Raw genomic sequence first — 12725 nt, forward strand, 5'->3', positions numbered from 1 at the left:
ATTATACCTAGGCATTTTGAGTATATGTTCACTGACAGAACTGTTCTCCTCCATCTTGCAGCTATAGAACTTATTGGAGACTTCATATCTCTCAATCCGGACATTTGCTTGAAATATTAACTTCAACTCCTGGAACATCTCATATGCTCCATGATGTTCAAAACTCGTTGAAGACCCGGTTCTAAGCCGTAAAGCATGGCACACTGAACTATCGAGTAGTCATCAGCTTTGCTCTGCCAGACGTTCATAACATCTGGTGTTGCTCCTGCAACAGGCTTGGCACTTAGCGATGCTTCCAGGATGTAATTCTTCTGCGCAGCAATGAGGATAATCCTCAAGTTACGGACCCAGTCTGTGTAATTGCTACCATCATCTTTCAACTTTGCTTTCTCAAGGAACGCATTAAAATTCAATGGAACAACAGCATGAGCCATCTATCTACAATCAAACATAGACAAGAAAGATACTATCAGGTACTAAGTTCATGATAAATTTAAGTTCAATTAATCATATTACTTAAGAACTCCCACATAGAAAGATATCTCTCTAATCCTCTAAGTGATCACGTGATCCAAATCAACTTAAACCATGTCCGATCATCACGTGAGATGGAGTAGTATCAATGGTGAACATCAATATGTTGATCATATCTACTATATGATTCATGCTCGACCTTTCGGTCTCCGTGTTCCGAGGCCATATCTATTATATGCTAGGCTCGTCAAGTTTAACCTGAGTATTCCGCGTGTGCAACTGTTTTGCACCCGTTGTATTTGAACGTAGAGCCTATCACACTCGATCATCACGTGGTGTCTCAGCACGAAGAACTTTTGCAACGGTGCATACTCAGGGAGAACACTTATACTTTGATAATTTAGTGAGGGATCATCTTATAATGCTACCGTCAATCAAAGCAAGATAAGATGCATAAAAGATAAACATCACATGCAATCAATATAAGTGATATGATATGGCCATCATCATCTTGTACTTGTGATCTCCATCTCCGAAGTACCGTCATGATCACCATCGTCACCGGCGCGACACCTTGATCTCCATCGTAGCATCGTTGTCGTCTCGCCAATCTTATGCTTCCACGACTATCGCTACCGCTTAGTGACAAAGTAAAGCATTACAGCGCGATTGCATTGCATACAATAAAGCGACAACCATATGGCTCCTACCAGTTGCCGATAACTCGGTTACAAAACATGATCATCTCATACAATAAAATTTAGCATCATGTCTTGACCATATCACATCACAACATGCCCTGCAAAAACAAGTTAGACGTCCTGTACTTTTTTGTTGCAAGTTTTACGTGGCTGCTACGGGCTTAGCAAGAACCGTTCCTACCTACGCATCAAAACCACAACGATAGTTTGTCAAGTTGGTGCTGTTTTAACCTTCGCAAGGACCGTGTGTAGCCATACTCGGTCCAAATAAAGTTTGGAGAAACTGGCACCCGCCAGCCACCGGTGCAAAGCACGTCGGTAGAACCAGTCTCGCGTAAGCATATGCGTAATGTCGGTCTGGGCCGCTTCATCCAACAACACCGCCGAACCAAAGTATGACATGTTGGTAAGCAGTATGACTTATATCGCCCACAACTCACTTGTGTTCTACTCATGCATAACATCAACGCATAAAACCAGGCTCGGATGCCACTGTTGGGGAACGTAGTAATTTCAAAATTTTCCTACGCACACGCAAGATCATGGTGATGCATAGCAACGAGAGGGGAGAGTGTTGTCCACGTACCCTCGTAGACCAAAAGCGGAAGCGTTATCACAACGCGGTTGATGTAGTCATACGTCTTCACGATCCGATCGATCAAGTACCGAATGCACAGCACCTCCGAGTTCAGCACACGTTCAGCCCGATGACGTCCCTCGAACTCCGATCCAGCTGAGTGTTGAGGGAGAGTTTCATCAGCACGACGGCATGGTGACGATGTCGATGTTCTACCGACGCAGGGCTTCGCCTAAGCACCGCTACAGTATTATCGAGGTGGACTATGGTGGAGGGGGGCACCGCACACGGTTAAGAGATCAAACAGATCAATTGTTGTGTCTCTGGGGTGCCCCCTGCCCCCGTATATAAAGGAGCAAGGGAGGAGGAGGCCGGCCCTAGGAGGGGGCGCGCCAAGTGTGGAGTCCTACTAGGACTCCCTAGTCCTAGTAGGATTCCACCTCCCCATATGGAATAGGAAAGATGAGGGAAAAGGAGAAGGAAGGAAGGGGGCGGCCCCCCTTCCCTAGTCCAATTCGGACCAGACCAAGGGGAGGCATGCGGGCCACCCTTGAGGCCCTTTTCCTTCTTTCCCGTATGGCCCAATAAGGCCCAATACGGTATTCCCGTAACTCTCTGGTACTCCGAAAAAATACCCGAATCACTCGGAACCTTTCCGATGTCCGAATATAGTTGTCCAATATATCAATCTTGTTACGTCTCGACCATTTCGAGACTCCTTGTTCATGTCCCCAATCTCATCCAGGGAACTCCGAACTCCTTCGGTACATCAAAACTTCATAAACTCATAATATAACTGTCATCGAAACTTTCAGCGTGCGGACCCTACGGGTTCGGAACTATGTAGACATGACCGAGACAGGTCTCCGGTCCAATAACCAATAGTGGAACCGGAGGCTCATATTGGCTCGCCAATATTCTAGAGATCTTTATCGGTCAGACCGCATAACAACATACGTTGTTCCCTTTGTCATCGGTATGTTACTTGCCCGAGATTCGATCGTCGGTATCTCAATACCTAGTTTGAATCTCGTTACCGGCAAGTCTCTTTACTCATTCTGTAATACATCATCCCGCAACTAACTCATTAGTTGCAATGCTTGCAAGGCTTAAGTGATGTGCATTACCGAGAGGGCCCAGAGATACCTCTCCGACAATCGGAGTGACAAATCCTAATCTCGAAATATGCCAACCCAACAAGTACCTTCGGAGACACCTGTAGAGCACCTTTATAATCACCCAGTTACGTTGTGACTTTGGTAGCACACAAAGTGTTCCTCCGGTAAACGGGAGTTGCATAATCTCATAGTCATAGGAACATGTATAAGTCATGAAGAAAGCAATAGCAACAAACTAAATGATCAAGTGCTATGCTAACGGAATGGGTCAAGTCAATCACATCATTCTCTAATGATGTGATCCCGTTAATCAAATGACAACTCATGTCTATGGCTAGGAAACTTGACTATCTTTGATTCAACGAGCTAGTCAAGTAGAGGCATACTAGTGACACTCTGTTTGTCTATGTATTCACACATGTATTATGTTTCCGGTTAATACAATTCTAGCATGAATAATAAACATTTATCATGATATAAGGAAATAAATAATAACTTTATTATTGCCTCTAGGGCATATTTCCTTCACACGACACTATCAGGTTCATGGTCGATTCCGTACACCCCGACCGTGTGCACAAAGTTGTAGCTATCAGAGTTCTGCTTTGAGATCCCACACAGAATAATATAATTAATGCTATGCACTATATAAATGAGTAAAACACATGCAAAAAATTAAACTTGGTCATATTTTTCTACCTCTAACAATTGGATGCATGTACGTCCATTGTGAATTGGCCCCTTCCAATAGCCACATTAACCGTATGATCTTGTCTTCTTCATCTTCGTCTGAAGCCTTTTCTTCGGTGCACCTCGGCCTGGCACATGCACATGATCCAGAACCGTATGAAAACCTTCACCGTCAAGGTTCGCCGATTGCGGCATCAATGGGCCAAACCTAATGTTGTTACTCTGAGCATTACTTGATTCCTTGTTGTCAGCTTGTTCAATAGTTGATTCCTTCCTATCATCTTGTGAATCTAAATACATCTTTAGACGCTGATATGCCTCATCAGAGTCGCATGCCTTGAAACATGATGGGTGACTAAATTTCACAACTGACGGTACCTCTACAGGCTTGCCGAATAGTCATACATCTCGCTCTTTTTGGTCAGCACGTATGCAGATTTTACACTCATTGTCCACCTAGTGGAAACACAACACCTAGGCAGTCTTTCTTCTTGTAAAATTCACAATATGTAAAATATGTGGGAACATGGTGTGCCTGCGCATTCCACCTTACGGCAAGAACAACTGATCATGTGCAAAATACCTTCCTGCTCCTCATTGGGCACTTCGAACTTTTCATCCATTCTTTTCTTCTTAGACACAACATAGGTGGTAACTTCTGATGCATCTAGAACCTCTCAATCACACATTTGCTGACAACATTTATGCTCCATAAGACCAAGTTAAACACAATAGGAGTGAAAACTTTTGCAATGTGTTGAAGCATTTTCCTCTATAAATGGAACGGACTACAAGGCCTTGTTTTGCAGGCCTCATTGTCTCGGGGAGCCTCTTTCAAGAGTCGCGTCGCAAGGCAACGCATAGTGCTCTAGCATTTGAAACAACGTCATCTTACCCTCAAGATGTGTATGTAGCACAGAGTTCAAGCTCTCATTCTGTTGATTACTGATCAATCCTAGAAAAGAATGCTCCTCAAGATATGGAGCACACCACAACTTTATCATCTGATACATCTGATGCAGCCAAGACTCCTCACCGATTACTTTATTCCGTTGTAATAATTGTATCCATTTTCTCTCATGCTCTTAAATGGAAGATGAATCATATATGAAAGATCTGAATTCCTCCTTTACCTCGTCATAATGCAGATGACGTACAATGTTCTACTGAATGTGCCATATATACAACATGTGGTTTGAGTCAGGCCATACCACCCTGATTGATGTCTGCATTGCCTGGTCCCCGTCCGTGATCACAGACATCAAATGCTTCTGTCCCATGGCATCAGAAAAGGTCCGCAACATCCACTCGTATGTCTGGCTTGTTTCATGAGAAATGATACCACATCCAAAAATAATAGTGTTGCGGTGGTGATTCAACCCAACAAATGGCACAAATGGCAGATTGTACTTATTGGTTCTGTATGTGCTATAAAAATAATAAAGTCTCCAAAAGCCTCGTAATCAAGTCGGGATTGACTATCAGACCAGAACAGTCAGTCCCTTCAGATGGCCAAGTTCATCAACCAAGTACTTTAAGAAAAAACCTAAATTATATTGCATGCAATACAGGAACCTAAATCAATGATGGTAAACTAAACTAAGTAGGAAGTGGAGGCTACGAATCCTGATTCATTCTTTAAGATGGCAGTCAGGAAGAGATGGGATAGGCTGGCGTAGAGTTCCTCCATATTATAGCACCACCCCCGTCGCCGCCGATTCAGCCGGCGCAATGTGGTGCCTTGTTCTTCTTCTTGTTGTCGAGCACTCGAGGACAGTGAAGGGGAGGAGGACGTGGACGAGGACGGTGAATTGATTCCTCTCATTGGGCGCGTCGGGGACAGTGAAGGGGACGAGGACGATGACTTGACCTCAATCTAGATCGATTAGACGTGGTTCTGGTCGTTGAGGTGATTGGTTCAAAAAGAAATATTTCATCCTGGACCATTATGCCCTTCTCAGATTAAACAAATTAAATTTCATATTCCCTCCGTCCCAAAATTCTTGTCTTACATTTGCCTAGATACGGATGCATCTAATACTAAAACGTGACTTAATACATCCGTATTTAGACAAATTTAAGACAAGAATTTTGGGACGGAGGGAGTAATTTTTAATCCCCAACAAATCAGACGGCTAATAAAAATCAGAGGGGTCGGTACTGGATAGTACTCCGAGTACTACGCCAATCACCGTAAAAGAGCTCAAAGTATATAAGAAATGAGGATGGAATTGCATAGCCGGCGGTGTTTGGAATTTGTCCCTCAGACTTACTTCTTCACACTATGCTTGCACTAGATGATGTCTAGACTGACAGTTACATTTTGTTTGTTTCACTGATCCCTAACCACATTTGCAGTATAACCGTATTCCAAACATGTTCTAACTCACGCATTGTTGGAATGACATCATGGAATGGAATACAGTCAGACAAAAAGGAGCATGACAGTAGTACACAGAGCACACAAGAGACTATTTGTTAAAATAACAATGCACAATAGGGGAAAAAAGAATTTAGGGCCCGTTCGGACCGAAGGTATCCAAAACAAAGTATTAAAAAGCTCCGCAGGAATGGAGGATGACTACAGGCGTGAAACAGAGGAGCCAGAAAACAAAAGAAAGTTTTAAGTGAGGCGTTCGGAGGAGTAGCAATCCGCCAAGGGAAAGAGAAGTTTGCAGGAGTACCAAGTAGTACTTCTTATAATTTTTTATTTGGTTACACATTGTTCTCTCTCTATCTCGGCCCATCCATACATTTGCTTTATAAATCCGTTGCATGGCCCATCACATCGGGCTTCAGATCCTCTGGAATCTGTAGGAACAGGGAGACTTTTCTATGTTTCACTATTCACAATTCCTTTGATCCGAACACATCAAAGATGAAAAACCCTGTGGAATTCCTACCTTCAAAGTTTCCTTTAAATTTCCTGTGAACCGAACAGAGCTTTACATTCAAGATGACCCCAGGGGACCATAAATCTGCTCATAAGTACTGGAGCCATACATAATGGTGTTCCTGGATGAGAGAAACATGCTTAATGAACCAGTCCAAATGGATGACTGGGAAACGCTTCTCATAGGCCATCAGGAAATACTTGGAAAACTACCACATAAATATCATGCCACAATAAGCTAAGAACCAACAAGGAGATGCTCAACTAGAATCAATCATCATCATGTCATCTTAATCTCAATATCTGCTATCTAAGATATTTGAAGTGTAGTAAACACAAAAGAAGAGAACCTGAGCAACATACATAGGACAACACACTCGTGGAATGTTTGGAGAATCAGCAGTATCAACAATATTGTGTGCTCCTCCAGCTCTTCTCCAGCAGTAAATCACAGAGGAGGATAATGATTAGGTCTTGGAGACAAGAATTTTCAAGAATATTCAAGTTATTCCAAATAAGAGCATTACAGCTAGAATACTCCTAATTTGGCCAACCATTTATGACAAGAGATGCAAACTTGCATGACTACTGTATACACCACTAATGGACTTTTGTGGAAGTATTACGACAATATGAAACATTCAACCAATAAGACCTCCAATAATACAAGAAGCAAAACTAATATGAACATCTCTGGATAAGCATCCTAATTTGGGAAGGAGGGAGTAATATGAGCATATAGATCAGAGAAGCGAAAGTGATCTTCTGTGCCCGAGCACAGGCGCTCTTGGTATCCTACCCGCCTACAATCCTCGTGATCCCCAATCCATCCGGTATAAGCCCAGGCATTATTCCCGTATATCACCAGGTGAACAGTTATGAGGGCCCATGCCTCTCGTAACGGGCTTGATACGCCGTCAGCTAAGTAGGCTTTGGCTCAGACATGCACTAGCGAACTAGGCCGGTATAGCGCGGATCCTGAGCCGACGCCGTCTGATAACCATTTATTGTGGACCAGCACCCACCACCAGTCTACCCATCTTCTTCCTCGCGATATACATCCATCCCCTATCTTCTCCGCTTGCAGTTCCTCGTTTGCACGCGCCGTCCGCTGAAGGCAAGTCATCAGCACAACCAATTTGGTAGTAAAACCAGGTTATGGATTCTTAGCAACCTACGTCTCCCGCAGTCTTACCTGCCCAACCACTGCAGACACTCCTTGATGAACTAGCAGCTAGTTCTCCTCCGTCAGGCTGGTTGAGTGAACTTTTCAGATGCATCAGATACCTGCACCTATTCTATAGATTTAAGCAAGAAGTTCCTTCCAACGCTTGTTAAACCGAGATTAGATCCATAAGAGACTAACCTCTGCGGATACTCCATCCAGCTTCTGAGATGGATCTGATTTTGCAATCCAGCAAGAACAGTGTGTTTCTAATGGTCAGACTCCCATTTCAAAAAAAATGGTCAGACTCTGAGAGAGGACTCTGCCTGTGCACCATGCTATAGAATTATAGGCACCACCATCGTGCTAAGAAATTCAGTATGCATCACCATATTGCATACAAATTCAGAAAAGCAGAACTTTAATTATAAAATTTTCAAATTCTGGACATCAACAAATTGCCCAAAAATTCAGAAATGTAGACACTACTGTAGTGCTTCAAAATTCAGTATGCTTCACCTCAGTACATTTTTATTATATTTTCCAATTATGAACTCCAACTTATTGCCCAAAAATTCAGGAATGTAGACACTACCGTAGTTCTTCAAAATTCAGTATGCTTCACCTCAGTACATTTTTATTATATTTTCCAATTATGAACTCCAACTTATTGCCCAAAAATTCAGAAGCATACACACCACCATAGTGCTCAGAAATGGTGGTACCTATAATTCTATAGCATGGAACTACAGTTGCACACATTAAGCTCTACAGAATTATTGTCTTAAGTACATAGTCTGCTGCACCTCCTCACAAGCCAATCATCCGTAAATCACCCAATTTCTGGCAGTTGTTCCGTCTGTGACCTTCAATCCCACAATTCTTGCACCTTGCTGGTTTACAAACAGGCTTCGGGGCATCTCCCCGGTCCAGGCATGTAGTCCTCTTGTGCCCCTGCTGCCGACATATGCTGCAGAACATTGTCCGCTTGCTGAGTCCCTCGTACGGTGCCTTCTCCCGGCTGGTTGTTGGGCGCCCCATTTCTTTCCATTTCTTCGGCGCCAATAAACCAGTGTGTCTGTTCCCAGTCTCATTTCCAGAAGTAGCATCATCATTCACTGCCTCGATGCCTGCACCCCCACTCACAGCAGCTGCTGTTGGTGCTTGTATTTTTGTGTGCATGATCTCTCTGGTATTGAGTAAGATGGGCTGGCAGCACATCACACGCGTCCCTCGTCCATCGCTTCACAATGTGTTTCGGCGGTATCTCTGTAATACGAATGAAATCCATCACCTGCACAGTTCAATTTGGTTAGTTAGTTTACCACATACTTCACAGAATATATATGTATCTGGCAACGCATGCTTGATTTGTGTACTAACAATACCTTCAAAACATGGCTACAAAGGAGTCTCATGTGTGCAAATTGCCCACACTCGCAATCGAATTCCTCACCTCCTTCAAGAACATTTACCTTATATGACACCCTACACCACTTTTCTCTCCTTGCAGCCTCTGTATGAATCGCAAGATACAGTTTCCCTTTCTCAAGCTCCTCAACTTGGTATGCACCGCACTCATAGAGTATATGTCCAAACTGCTCGAACATAGCACGTGTCTATATCTTACCAGCATGTCTGTCAATAGCTAAGTTTGCTTTGTATAGTGTTCTACCCTGAAACGTAGAGGTCAGCACTACAAAACTAGTGGCAATTACCAAACGTTGACTTACTATTCGTGTCCGTTTCTCCTCGTAGTTCTCCTCAGCTTCCCTGTCAAACTGCAGTCTCATGTATTTTTTGACAAACATATGCATCAGACAACCAGGTGGGACATAGCTCTTCAGCATGTGGTTTGCACTTTCACTGCATTGGGTGCTTGTCATCTTAGCACAGAAAACACCTTTGAAATATGGCTTCGCCCACTTGTGTCTTATTTCATACAGTTCGAGTCATGTAGTCATGCGTCTTTAAATTATATTACTCAACCAGTATCTTCCATGCTTCCTCGAATTCATCGATCGTAAGCATGTGATTTACTACCTTGTGGAACTGTGCCGTGAACTCGCTCTTCTTGGTGTACAATGAACCGAGTGATTCCTTCGCCTTTTTCAGCACGTGCCACTTACACCATCGGTGTGCTGTTTGAGGCATCACATTTTTTATGGCAACCTCCATCGCACGGTTTTGATCTGCACAACACCAAATATGATATTAGCTAAAATAACATCATTTTTACACAGTTGTCACACAGACATTTTCTAAAATATGGGTTCTGACCTGTTAGAATTGTCTTTGGTGCACTTCCAGCCATCATCCTAACGCATTCTGTGGAAACCCACTCAAAAGTCTCCACTTTTTCATCACGGACCAAAATCCCAGCCAAGATGATGCTCTGGAAATGATTATTCACTCCTACAAACAGACCAAACGGCATGTTGTACAGATTTGTTCTGTATGTTGTATCGAAGGTAAAAACATCTCCAAAGAAGGTGTACTGCAATCTAATGCTCCCATTTGCCCACATCAGAGTTGTTATCCGACCATCCTTGTCTGCCTGCACACGGTAAGTGAAGTGTGGGTCCGTTGAACCCAGACCTGCAAAAACCTCCATTGTTTTCCTCACATCATTCTCTGCTTGCTCTCTGCTGATTTTTTCACACAAAAATTTCAGAGCTCTTTTCGTGAATGGCACCTTTTCCATTGAACCAAAAAGCTTCCTATTATGCTATGCACTTTGGCTAGATTGACATTGTTCTGACGCAGCTGCTCCCCAAATCTCCATTGTATGTATCAATGTGCTTGTGGGAAGGCCAGTGTATTGTCTGCCCATATGTTGGAGACAGTGAATGGTTGTGATGTTCTCGATGCTCAGCTATGTACCAATCATTGTCCTTCGATCGAAGCAGTCTTATTAATGTAGGGTACACACATCTGCATGATCTAGTGTGTTTCCACCCCTGCTTTACCCTGCAAATAAAAATCATAGGCCTCCCCGAGCTTGTCGAAGCTTGTACCCAGTTCTGGCACGATTACAATGTTGCATGGTTTGTCACCGAACCCCCGTATTGCCTTCTCAAGGGCGCTGGGTCAGCCAGGGCAAGGCACCCTTCCTGGAGCAGCAGCTCCAATTCTAACTCTGTATTTCAATAAATCAATATGTTACGCCATATCCATTCTAGTGTCATGAACAAGATCCCTATGCATACATTAAGATGTAATCTAGTTCCTCATTTTCACCAGCCACAACCGAAGTACAAATGCTTCTCACAAGCATACCAACTGAATTATGGTTTTATCCATTATTGTGCATGTTAGTTATCCACTACCCTAGTCACATACCCTCATGTTTAATTATGTCTAACCTAATGTCTTACAAATTCAATTATTTCTTGACTTTCATATTCCCCAATATGTGTAAATTAAATTTCTTTGCATTACTTTTCACCCTATTTTCACCATATTGACCAAGCTCGATTTTCAGTACACTATGCATCTCGGTGTCCCATGATTTCAAGATTTCAGCTCAATTTCGCTATCTAATCGACTGAACTACTTTCTCTTAATCATGCCTTGATGGCTTGATGCTACTACGTAAATCACTTGCCACGAATAAAGCACACAATCGTTGCAAAGAAATTTGTACACAATCATTCCAATGTTATGAAATTATGTGTCTAGAGGTTACTGCATAACTGACCAGCCTACGCGCACGTCAGCTGATGGGATTCAAAGTACAACTAAAATCGGGACAAACAATCTGCAATGCATACACAATTAACCAGTATATTACCTGCGAGTCCAGCCGGAGTTTTTGGATCATCTGCCCAATTGATTGCTCAGATGCTTGTGGTTCCTTATCCTGCTCGGATGCAACTGCTCCACGAGCTACACAGATCTCGTCGTCAACGCGACCTGTGCCCATTGGCCGTAGCTCCTCGGCTCCTGCCGCCACCGCGGGGTAGTGCAGCGGCTCCATTGGTAGCTCGTTGTCGTTGACCTCTTCCATCACCGCGGCGCTGCGACCAAACAAATTCTTTGAATTTGGTTCAGAGACAGATCCAATGCAGAAACCACAAGAAGAAAGAGGGAAGGGAAGATGGGGTTGGGAGAGCGGGGGATTTGTGTTACCTCCTAATAGTTTGCATCAGGAACTCCAGCCCGACAGTCGCCGCCCTGTTTTCCCTGCACCGCCGACCTCCGCGGGGCGTCAATGGCGATCCAACAAAACGTGGAGAGAGGTGGGAGACAGCACCGCCCTGGCCTGCTTCCTCATTTACTACGGTCCACAGCTCGGCTTACCGGAGTGCTCAGTTCCTGAGCTACGGATCAGGAGTACAACAGCGTCCCGGGCCACGGCTCCGGGAATCTGCCGTCACGGCGCCAGCTGCGGCCTCCGTCACCGGCGCGGCGTACGGCAAACCTCCATACCGTATCCCTTGCTATCCTGAATTAAAAAAGATCGATCAGCTGGCTCACTTATTCCACGCTACGCATCCCCAAGCACTGTCGAACCGTGGGGATAAAGGGCTCATCTGTGCTCGCGAGCAGAACAACCGCGTCCTCAGAGAAGGTGCTAATTAACCTACCATAGCATGGCCAACCATTAATGATAATAGAAACAAGAAGCAAATCATTCAGCCAAAATACACCATAATGAACATCTCTCGACAAGTAGCAACACATGCATCAATAAGAAAAGACCATATCCACAAATAATATCTAGGTGGGGAGATCTAGATATGATATTTGTTGTGTTGCATTGAGTTATAGCCTTACTTAGCTATGAGGTTGCCTTAATGCAACAAAAATACAAGTTAGGGGGGGGGGGCATTGCCCCCCTCTCTCTAACAATCGTTAATTTGCCTCTCAAATATCTCGGCCTTGATTTTAGCAAAAAGGCTTTCGCCCCACTTTATATATAAAGCAAACCACCAGAGCACAAAATCCGACAAGTTCACCACACACACGCACACACAGAAGTTCCTCCGACGACGAGAGAATGTGTGATGCTCGGTAATTAAGCTCCAGTAATCCCACGCTAATGATGTCACGTCACCACGGTTACTGTTGTTAACCTCGCGATGATTCGAAACCGTTTCAAAAT

General features: G+C 43.8%; 1 long non-coding RNA gene across 2 annotated transcripts; it reads right to left on the reverse strand.

Annotated features, from left to right (window-relative positions):
- Positions 1–7127: 7127 nt before the first annotated feature.
- On the reverse strand, positions 7128–12097 carry LOC123070963 (uncharacterized). Of its 2 annotated transcripts, none has more exons than XR_006434038.1 (7): positions 11750–12097; positions 11412–11637; positions 9899–10757; positions 9007–9810; positions 7820–8912; positions 7649–7740; positions 7128–7564 (listed from the first exon to the last, which is right to left on the reverse strand). It is a non-coding gene; the product is annotated as an uncharacterized lncRNA (long non-coding RNA). The 2 variants fall into 2 exon arrangements; XR_006434039.1 differs by having other exon boundaries at positions 7649–7746.
- Between the last annotated feature and the right edge of the window lie 628 nt (positions 12098–12725).

This window comes from Triticum aestivum, chromosome 1A (genome assembly GCF_018294505.1).
Source record: "Triticum aestivum cultivar Chinese Spring chromosome 1A, IWGSC CS RefSeq v2.1, whole genome shotgun sequence".
NCBI lineage: Eukaryota > Viridiplantae > Streptophyta > Magnoliopsida > Poales > Poaceae > Triticum > Triticum aestivum.